Below are 10,348 nucleotides of genomic sequence, written 5' to 3' on the forward strand. Positions count from 1 at the left end.
TATTTGTTGCCATTTTTGTCAACACCTAGGAATGAAACATGAATAAAAACCCTAAATTTCTACAGCTTGGGTGCAAGAGGCAAGTTTAATGGCTGAGGACAATAACAGATTCCACAGTAACAAATTTCCATTCTAATATAGTTTATTTCCGTTGTATTCAGAAAAACAGAAAAATACCTACAAGGGTCATTGAATTAATGGATTATGAGAGAGAAGAGCTAATTAAACTGACAGATGTTGAGTGTTGGGAATAAATACAAGCTGACAAGTTTTTGCCTTTTTAAGAGAAGAAACCTATTATCTTATTTCAAGAGATGGTTTCATATTCCAAACACGGTTTCACTGAAGAGTGAAAGCGACTTTGCAGTACAGTTTCATCTTTGCTATTTCTTACAGGCCAGTCAAGCACCATAGCTCTGAACTGTGCTCACACCCCACCTCAGTACCCGCTTCTCTCACTTGTCTAGATACTGAGCTCAGTATTGGGTGTTCAGCACAGGAGCTCGTGAGCTACACTTCCAAAGCCGGGCATCTCCATCACAGGCACAGCATCACAAGCCATCACAGCACTTCTTTTTGGACTGGGCCCTCAGCACTGTGTGAATGCTAGCCAGTGCTCAATTTGCCATTGAAATGCAAAACCAAAGAGGAAAGGTCTGCACTGTGGAGAYATTACACGGCTTGTCAGGGCCACTGCATCACCTGCAGACTCATTTACATTAAAGTGAAGAATYTGGGGAAAAATATACATACAAAATCAGAGACTTGGAGAATATCTGRGATGCTCCACTTCTGAGAAAATTACCTTTTAGTGTCAAAGATTAATGATGTTCCACCACCTTAATCTTTGTAAAAGTAATCAAAACAAGTTAGCCGAGAAGAGGGAAAATTCAAAGATGTTTTGTTTGATTACCCACTGTGCATGCACATGTTGGCATATGTCAGGCAATGTGAACATCTCTAATGTAGGAGTATAAATAATTAATAAAGATAATGATAAAAAATTATTAAAAATGCACATAGAGATTGACAAATCACAGCATGTTAGCCCTCACATATTCATAGCTTCCACAGTGTCAGTGTATGCCATGTAATGAACTCCAAGCAAGGACCAGCAACCCCGTGTTGTTCTTTCAGACTAATGTATGCAAGTGAGTGCACCTGCCCCTGTCTACATTTAGGCTCAGCTTAATAACGACTTTGAGGCTCTGCATCTTCTGTATGTTGCCTGGCATTCTCGAGTGACATGACATACACTGACTGTGTAACGCACTAACCATAGACTAGGCCACTGCCTGAGCCGAGAAGGGTCCCTGGCCAGCTCTACATTGCCTCAGCAGCCATATGGCAGGCAAGCCCACACTGCCATGGGTGTGATCGGGCAGACAGGGTTATGTAGAGACAATGGACTCAGACACTGTACATGCAGACAGCAATAAAATTTGCTGTTTTCTTATTTTAAAGAATTCTGGACTAACAGGAGATTTTCTTTCTTAATATCCATTTCCATTACCCAGAAAAGATTTTCTTAGTGCATTATAAAGGATAGAATTAGTTTGTGTTTTCTCCTCTGYTGTTCCCAAAGGCCATTTCAAGACCAGACAACATAGGCATGGCCAAAAGTTAGCTATCATTCACGCTCCAGCTGTCATGTATTTCTAGCTAAATATTGCGTGAATTGCAATTTAGACAATAAGACTGATGAATGCCSCAGGCAAAAATCCAATACATTCAATGTCCTGCATTGCTAAACTCATTCTGGGTCTCCTCTATGCTTAAAATAGGTAATCTACACACTCTGGAAAGGTCAAGATTTATCTCCCATGTAAAATTGATTACAACTCAGAGTGAGACTAATCCACAATACCCACACAAGTCTTTTGGTCAAACATTTTCTTAGAAATGGGAATACCCAACTCTTAAGGTCTCCAGAGCTTCCTCTGTCACCAAAAGACACCCTGCCCACCGAAACTGAGATGCTGAGTTTGGGGGATTATAAATCACAGGGAACACAGATAAGAGTGCATTTTATTCTAGCCCAATGTAGGAGTGAATATTATTAAGAAGTTTGATTCTGAGGCTCTGACTTCTCTTAAGCGGGTCAGGCTCCCTCATATCTACTTTCGACTAGCAGACCTGCACTACCAGGTACAAAACTGCCCACAGTAGGAGAGATGTAAAGCATCCCAAAAGGAATTCAGTGCCTTCAGGGCACCAATTTGCTGCAGACTGTTCTAACTGCAAGGCTAGTATGAAAATGAAGAACTAGAGGGAGAAGAACACGACAACTGGCATTCATATTTTTGTATATCAGAGCTATTTGTGCTCCATTAGCATCTATTTTCAGAAGACAGATAGCTAGCTTACATCTTGACTTGGGGGTGGGATATAGCATTTCCTATYTATTCCCTATACAATCAACAGCAAGGGTCAACAGTGGCCAATTTAAGGCCTACAGCTTCTTCTGAAGGTCATAGAGGTCTTCACCCTGTGCCACTGAGTAGACAGGAGTATTAGACTCCTACCTTAAGGCTCGAAGTCTGCTCCTTCCCTTTCCCTTTGGTGTAAGTTCAGGCAAAGCCATTATCCATAGGCACACACATTTCTAACCTTGCAGTGTCTCCTACTGTTGCCTCCATTCAGCTTTCAAGGATCCTAATTCATGCCAGCAAAATATAAGCCAGCAAAATATGTACTTACAACAGTGTTGAGAGACCTAAAAGTGCTGCAAGGTACTTTGGATCTAGCTCTTAGTGTCTAGTTCAGTGTATATTTTAAAAATAATGACCAACTAGGACTATGACTGCTTCCAATCTGTAAATTATAAGAGAGAGAGAGACATCACAGAAGTAGTTCTACATTCATGCAAATTAATTTATCCTAATTTGCCCAGATAACTGGAAGTCTTCTGAGTGAGAGTATTTGTGTGGAGAACTCTCTCCACAGCCTTTCCTCCCTCTGCCATCTCAAATTGTATCTACACAGCAAAGTCAGCATAAAGTTTCTATCATCAGATTTGTTTTCTGCCTCAGGAAAACCTCAGGTGTCAGATCTGACCTTTGCTGCAAAGTTTGAGTTCTAAGAGATTAGCAGAAATGACAGTCAATCACAAAAAATAAAACCAGAAAATTGGTCTAATCTCTTCTTCACATCAGTAGCAAAGTGGCCTTTTTTCTATGAATTCATATGCCAAAGGATGGAAAGATACAGTTTAAAAGTAGTCATATGTAAAACAGCAGTTCTGCAGTCGATAAACAAATGAAGGAAACATGTCTGAAAAGCAATTGCTCCATTATAAACTCTTTGAAAAAGAGCCAAGAGATACCAAAGTCCTTGAGTAACTCTTCTCACTAAAAATATTCTGTTCAATTTGTGTTGTCTTTCTGGGGAAGAATATTACGAAGCTTCAGAAAATGCTACATTACACAGCAAGAARGTGTCTGATGAGAAAATTTAAACCAAAACAAAATTAATTCCCTGTGGACACTTTAATTGTGGATAAAAACTACGTRCACATAGCAAAAGAAATAGAAAATGGACAAGATTGTGGCATGGTTTGCAGCATATTTAACATAACAGAAGATCAACACATCAGCCCATCGTAACAGGTGCTCCGTATACTAGCCACATGTAGACCTTTTCATGAAGCACTCGTGAAAGAAATGGGGGCACATCTCATTTGCAGATTTCAGAAGAGACTTCCAAATGCACTGCTAAGAAGTTTAACAAATGCTCTAAACCTCTTTTGTCCAGCTTTTGAACATGAAGGGGAATTAAATTATGTGCAGAAATGAAGAGCTGTACATCTCAGTGGGTGTAACTTTCAGTTACATTTCCTTTTAGCCAATGAACCGGCTGTCCATGTGTAACCATAATTTCTTCCATTAACTTCACCTCTTTCTACTAGTCACCTACAGGAAATACTGGAAATTCCATATGTCAATAAATATTTGGTATGTTCCAACTGAAATGGAATTTCTAATTCCTTATTTTTACTTCTTTCTTATTAGGGGAGGTGGCAGAGGGGGGGAAAGGGGGAGCTCTCTTGAGCTGGACAATGGAAATCCTGGAATGGAAAGTCTAACACTATATAGTAACTGTACATCATTATTACCATCAATTCAACCTGAAAAAGGTGGAAATTGGAAAGCAGGTTCTAGCTAGTATTTGTTTTAAGTATTCACAGGTTCATATTAATTCTGGGARAATTTCCATTCCAAATACAATTCTATAATTACATTTATGTCTACTCCAGGCATCTTCCTCTCCTCTTCCACATGCCAACAGAAAATTCTGTGAGCTTCCAGGTACAATTTGTTTCCTTGACTATATATATCAGAGCCAACTGAACTCACTGTAGGTTAGGAAAGTTACTGTGTGTATATGCTCATTTGTACTTGAATATTACCACACACTATTTTTCCCTTTTGATCATTTGAATCAAATAGTGCCTGGWAAGAAGGAGTTACCATCTTATGATTGAAATTCTACTAAGTTCATGAGAGAGAAGCAYTGAGAAGTTTCAGTCAAAACGTAATCTCTAAGAGGAAGTGGTAAAAGCATCATCTGCCTCATGAGAAAAAAGATATTGACTTTCCAAAGACCAAACTAGTAAAATAGTGATTATGAAAGTACTAGAAGATGCTCTAGTAAAATAGTTCCAGATGGTTTTCATAAGCAGTATCCCTTCAGTGTCCCTTAATGGTCCATTAAATGTTGGAAAGAAAAAAATAAAGTTACTGCTCCAATCACTAGAAATCTTGGATTCTAAACCAACAAATAGCTGAATGGTGTAACTGAAATCATGGCAAAATGACAAATTTGCAAGATTAAAAGCAACTGTGTAGCCTCTTGTTACAATGTAATGGATAATGACTGCAAACTTTTGGGGCTGAAGTAACAGGCAGCAATAGAAAAAAGAAAGAGACTGTGATGAACTGTGAAGACTCTACAATGCAGACAAGTCAATTCCTTCCAAGATCTGTCATTCATGGAATTCAAGCAACCATAAGGGCAGCAGTAGAAGAAAGTCTTACAGCAGCAATGTTAGCAAACTTTGATGGAAGGCACAAGCAAGCTGCTTGGTCAATGTAGCTCCAGCACTGTCATGTTTTCATAGTTCATGAACATGCTCATGTTCATAAGAACATGAGAAGAGCTGTACTGGTTCARACGATCTAGCCTAGTATTTTTTCTGGAGAAAAATAAGGACTATAAGGAGTAGTGAAGAGTAAGATGCAGACCAATAGACACAGTAACTCCTCCTCAGATTGCTGCTGGCCTCCAACATCATGCAGTACAGGGCGTTTCCTGAGCCAGTTATGGCTTGTCTGTTTATGCACCTCCTGTTGGATCTCTCTTTCAATCTGGACTCTGCAACACAGATAAATGTCATACTTCTGTAATATACTTTGGCAAGTAGTTCCACAGGTCTTCTATCCACTACTTTTTTTCTGTTTAATGGATGGCCAGCACTGAAATTGTACTTGATAAAAGAATGGCTAATAAGATGAAAAATGTTGTGCTATTTGCAGAAAATACCCCTCATCAGAAGCTGATGTCTCAGAACATGACCCTAGCTGCCCAGCATAGGACACAATCTCTTTTGCTCTACTCTTTGACCAAAGTAACAGAAAGTCCATTGTCAGCTGCAAGACACGGAAAAATAAAAAACGAAAAATRAAGTAACCCAAGAAAATAACCTAAAAACACCAAAAAATAAACACCTGGTCATGTAAAAGAGACATTGTCCTAGACAATRTATTCCTAGCACAGAACTGCAATGTGCAGAGGTGATTCCAAAGGACGCCACTGGAGTGCTGGAAATGGTACAGCCACTTTAACATAGAAAATCACCCAGCTGCTTAATCCTGCCAAGGCCATGTTTTGGAGCAGTGCTTCTCACATCATCTGAACTAGCCACACTGCCTTTTCTGCCTCTCTTGTGCCAGAAAAGGCATTTTGTGTTCCTAGATGGCATACAGTTCAGAAAATGGCTCTGCTTAACTGACAGAGATGAACAAAAAAGGCACTGTTATTTTTCAGCTTGGTTGGTTCAGCAGTTTGGTTCTTAGGCCAGTTCAGCAAACGAGCGGCTGTGCTAGTACAACAGAAAAGAGCAGTCTCGGAGCAGGTGTGGGTGGATAGAGGGGGCAGGGAATAAATGTGTGTCAGACCATGCCAGAAGAAAGAAGAGGGAAATAGTGTCACACTGTTCCTGATATCCAGCTGCGCTGGATGTTTCAGCCAGACATGATGCTTGCAGACATATCCCTGGTAACTTCACGTTGCTTACTGTTTGTTAACCAAGAACTGATGAAGAATACTATGTGTTCCCTTCGAGAGAAMGGTCACATTGTTTTAACACTTCTCAAGCTTCACAGTCACTTTAATGGGGAAAGACAGCTCCATTTCTTTCTTGAGAAGGATGTGGTTAACTGTGTTATGCAATAACAGACCAACTCAGCATTATTATATCTGAATGCAAATAAGCTCTGCTCTGTGCAGTTTTGAAGGTTTACAAAACAGTGTTTGGGTTCTGACACCTCACCCCAGAGACTTTCTTTCCTACCAATAACAATAGACTTTGCAGGAGACACAAAACCTCTTTTACTCTTGAGAGAGAAAGTCAGCAGGCTGCCTGAGTCTAAGCATTTGGGGAGTAAGCACAGTTAACGCATCTGTCTTTAAATATACAACTTCATTTGACACCTATTGCTACAGGCAGCACCAAAATACCATGAAAACCCAGAGCTGCACAAGCCAAAGAAACTAAACCAATCTTGCAGGTTTCACGTGGGTTTTTGCTTGTTACTACACAGGGGATAAGGCAAACAAAAAGAAACTTCAGGATTTAGACACCAGAATGTTGTCCTGATCCCAGGGAAACCAGTACAATGCATCCATAGGTTTCAGAAGGGCTGAGATTCCACATCTTGAGTGCTGGAGGCAAAATCCATGTAGTCTGAATTAACCCTAGCCCAAGGACTGTAAATGTGTACAGCTTCCTACTGACATCTGTAGACAAACAGGCAGATGGGAGCCTGAAGCACCCTGAGAGCCCAGAGCACCCCGAGAGCTCCAGATGGGAACTCCCTGGGGCAAAGGGACCTCTCTGCCATCACAGGTCACACTCCAAGTGAAGAGACAGGAGGGGTAAAACTTTRCTTGCATTATTATGACAATTTTGCTCATTTTTGTTCAACCTCCACTACCTTTTGAWGCTAGCAAGAATAAAGCACCGCTGAATAGGCACAAAAGCCATTACTCACTCTAGGTCAGGCCAACAGCCGTCAGCTTCAGGTCAAATTGGCTAATTTTTTTTATTATTATATGGATTTTTTTCACTTCTTTGCTTATTCAGTTGAGAAGGAATTAAGCTGCCAAAGAGGAAATYACATAGTTATTTTCAAAAATGACTTTTTCTTTTGCAAAATGTGTACTTTGATTTACCCTCCTATTATGCTATTACCAGGTATTCTGATTTTCTTCCCTATGAAAGACTATCCTATCCCATCCACTAGCAACCTACTACATAASTGGAAATATCCACCATCCCATATCCTTCCCACCCTGAGAGAAAAATATGCAGTGATTCCCTTCTCAGGCTATAGCTTGATTGCAGCTGTGGCCTGTTCAACAGCAGGTTCTTGTGAGAAGCAGGTGTAGGCCACAGAGCACAGAAGATGAGGCCAAGAGGAGGCTTCTTTTGGTGGGTTTGAGGGAAAAGGGAGTAAGAGACTGGAGAAGGAGAGAAAGAAGCGCATGATCTGATTCCCAAACTCCTGAAGCCCCACTGAAGCCAAAGTCYCTGACTCTCTCTCTCTCCCATAACTCCCAACATCCTCCAGAACACCAGTGACCTCTCAAAGTCTCTACACAGTTGGAGGAGAAAAAAAAATCAGTTTTGATAGCACTGTACAATTGAGGGCAGCATAAGGCATGCCTGGGGCCTTTTTTTTTTTAAGACCCCTCAGTCACAAAATGACCTTCATGATCTTCAGGTGTCCTAATACACACATTTCTGTAACACTTTAAGAACTACTATCTGAATGCTATCTACAAACTCCTACTGAAAGCTCTTTGAATTGCTAACAGTTTTAGCAACCACTCCTTCCCAGGCCCTCTGGGCTAATTGCCTGAATCATCTTCTGCAGAGTCTTGTCTTCTGGTGCTCAGAATCTACATTTTGCCTGAGCCAGGACAGGATCTTTTGATTTGACTGCATTCACTTATTAATTTTCTTATGAAAGGCATTAACSTAAGCATAAAATTTTGCTCCACTGAGGTTTTGGCAAAGGTTGTGAAATTTGTATAGAATTTGTAACCACTCAATCATTTTCACTTGGCAAACTGTCTTCAACTTAAAAATCATATGCTTACAGATTAAAAAAAAAAAAAAGTAACATCTATATTCCAGTGAGGAAGAGGGCTTGCTAGGCCCTTTGACACCTGGGCAAATCTTCCTAGCAAGGATTGGCAAGTGATCATTTCAGGTGACAGAGATMCTGCCCATTAATACAGACTCCCAAATTTTCAGAGCCAGGAAGAACTGGCCAGTGCTTTCTGCTCCCAGGGACATTGTGACATTCAGTTTCAGATGGTCTTCAAGTTTCATTTYAGCAGCCTTCCCTGGCTGTGGCCCTGAAGGCAGTCGTCCAGGACTACTGAATTTTTCCCACTGCATGTCTGTATCCTGGCATTCCTACAACSTCTTCAGCATCCCAGATTCCAAGATTTGCTCATTGTGTGTCCTTTGCATCCATTTGTTCCCAGTTCAGTGGTTTAAGCAGGTAAATCAAGCACAAATTAAATTAGGCACAGTTCAGCATGTCCTGTAATCTGTGGGAACTCTCCATTGCCTGTGGAACACACAGTTGGCAAATGCCCTCTTAACATCTAGCCATCACACTTTGCTGGTCTGCTGGAATGAAGAACCCCAAAGAAATAGCCTCTGTTCATAGTCTTTGCCTTGGAAAAATCAGTGGGAAGCACTGCTCAACATAAAGTAATCAGATTTAAYCAACACATGTTGGAGGCTTGTGAAGAAACATARCTCACAGCTCTCCAGGCACAGAATTAACTAAAGGTGAAAAATCTCATTTTCCACTAAATTCCTTGCTAGTTCCTACAAAGGATGGGAGAAGAATTAATAATTATAGTGTAATTCAGAACAATAGTTGTCAGAATACCTTTTTTGACTCTTCTTTCATTTTTTAATGTTGTGGTTTGGCATTATTAGTCATAAAATTTTGTTATAATCTTAAGTAAACAATGTCTTCTAAAATTTTAGTTTCAGCTCTGCTTCACTCTTAAGCATCACTAGGTGGAGGCATTGCACAACACAATGTTGATCACCCTCAATGGCATTACTTTCAGGAACAGGAAGAATTTTGTCACTTAATTTCATAGCTACTTTATATGGTAGAATTTTATTATTTCCTTGTCAGTTCTCACCATGGCACCCCTTGATCTTTTCCAGTCCTCAGTTTTTGTCCTTTTGGACATATCCCTTCTTTAGAAATAAACTAGTTCATCTCCTAATTTAGGCACCCAACTATATGACCAAACACTCCAAAAATGCCAAACATGCCAAAGTTACCAGGTTTTAAAAATGACAGCAGTCAGTGCTGGCACATTCTTGGCTCATTTAAATATATATAAAATTATCAAGTCATTCAGATTTGGGTTAAGGAGACGCATTTTTATGAAAAAAAGCTTGGCTTTTCTTGCAAAAATCAGCATGTGTTCCATTCTCATTAATCTCTAAGGAGAAGTAAGTCCTATCTACTCTGAAAATACAGGGATCAGAGCCAGGTAACTATCAGAACCAGATGTCACGACCCAGAAGAGAGAGTACACAGATGGTATGGGGACATATGGCACACAAATTCTTTCYCACTGCGAGTGTCCCTGTCAACAGAGCTCTTTAGCTTTTTCTCAGTATTCGTTCCTGTATGCAATATGTAGGGGAGTTAACTGCCAATTTTTTTTTCTGTTTTAAAGGAGTAGATGAATCTTATTCTCTTATTCCTCACAATTATCCTGGTTATTCACCCTTTCAGAAAAGCAGGATTTTCTAACCTCCTTTTAGGTATATCTGTAAATTCTTTTACTTCAGCAAAGATGCACTTTTCCCATTACTTCTCCTGTGGTTATGGCACACGCTTATCCAAAAGGTACAGACCTAGTATGACTATCTTTCCATCTGAGGGAGAAGTAGGATAAGAGCAGACACGCCATATTTCTTTCTAAAAGCAAGACACCCACTTTTACAGTGCAGGAGGAAGACTGAATTATACATATTTGAAAGAGGGAAAAAAAAAMCACCCAAGAGGTATGGGTATCA

This window comes from Rhea americana, unplaced genomic scaffold (genome assembly GCF_003343005.1).
Source record: "Rhea americana isolate MKP2758 unplaced genomic scaffold, rheAme1 scaffold_66, whole genome shotgun sequence".
Taxonomy (NCBI): Eukaryota; Metazoa; Chordata; class Aves; order Rheiformes; family Rheidae; genus Rhea; species Rhea americana.